Source organism: Octopus bimaculoides, chromosome 12 (genome assembly GCF_001194135.2).
Source record: "Octopus bimaculoides isolate UCB-OBI-ISO-001 chromosome 12, ASM119413v2, whole genome shotgun sequence".
NCBI classification, from domain to species: domain Eukaryota; kingdom Metazoa; phylum Mollusca; class Cephalopoda; order Octopoda; family Octopodidae; genus Octopus; species Octopus bimaculoides.
In genome coordinates, this window is record NC_068992.1 from 6,560,082 (window position 1) to 6,561,353 (window position 1,272).

Consider the following 1,272-nt stretch of genomic DNA (forward strand, 5'->3'; position numbering starts at 1 on the left):
ATATATATATATATATATATATACGCGTGTTTGTGCGATATATATATATATACACATAAGTATATGCATTCATACATGCATACACTCACGTAAGAAGCATGCTTTACTGCAAAAACGGTACTTAAAGCTGGCGAACTAGCTTAGTTGTAATATACTGTCAACAGAATAACAGAAAATTAAACATTCATGTATACACACACATATACAAAACACACACACTCAGTGAATACATAGATCAAGAAAGAAAGTCAGAGGTAGATGAATATATGATGATACGTGAGAGAAATATGGTGATCCGTAAAAATAGTATTTAAAATGTAAAGAAGGTTATGAATGATTATAAAAGTTGATAGAATCAGATTAATGTTTGCTGACGATACGAAACACATCGAAATCTGACAGTGTTTTAATCTAAACTTCTGTGTAGGTCTCTATATCTGTACGTATTTTAGTAAGTATGTATACATCTATATCAATATTTGTATCTGTATGTGTCCGTCTCTTTATATTTAAGTATGTATATGTATGCATGTTTATATGTATATATATACGATGTATATGTATATATATATGTGTTTCTAAGTGTGCATGTATATAAACTTGCATGCATATGTGCATAGATGATACAAACACGTGTATGTGTTTGTGTGAGTGGGTGTATGTGTGTACGTATGCCTGCATGCACACAGACGTGTGTGTGTGTGTGTATGTGTTCTTTATAGTTTTGAGTGAAACCAGTTTGTCATTCCTCTACATGCACGTGTAGGTTTTATATAGAAAATCACTATCTCTTTGAACAGTATTATATTAGTTCCAACAGGGCCTACACAAGAAAGTTCAATCACTAATTCTGTCAGGGCCTGTGATTATCTATCAAGGAACTGCCATCGTGCAGCACTGTGTCCGAAAGTTATTTTTTTTGTTCGGCCAATCCAAATCGTTCTCCAAAGTACATAGGTCTAATAATACCGGATTTAGGACAAATCAAGACCCTGTGCTAGTTACGTTATGAGGTCCCTTACTTGGACAGTTAGGCAGCATACATGCTCAGGAAATTCATTGTAAAATGTTTTGGGAGCAAGTAGATGCCCCCACCACCTGGTCAACGGGGACTGTGCTTAAGCACACCTAAGCACAATGGTAAATCCAACACTGGTGTCTAAACAGAAAACTCGTATCAGTCTGTTGTCAATATTCTAATCTGAATTACAGGGTTGTAGTAATCAAAAAGAATCATATATATATATATATATATATATATATATATATATA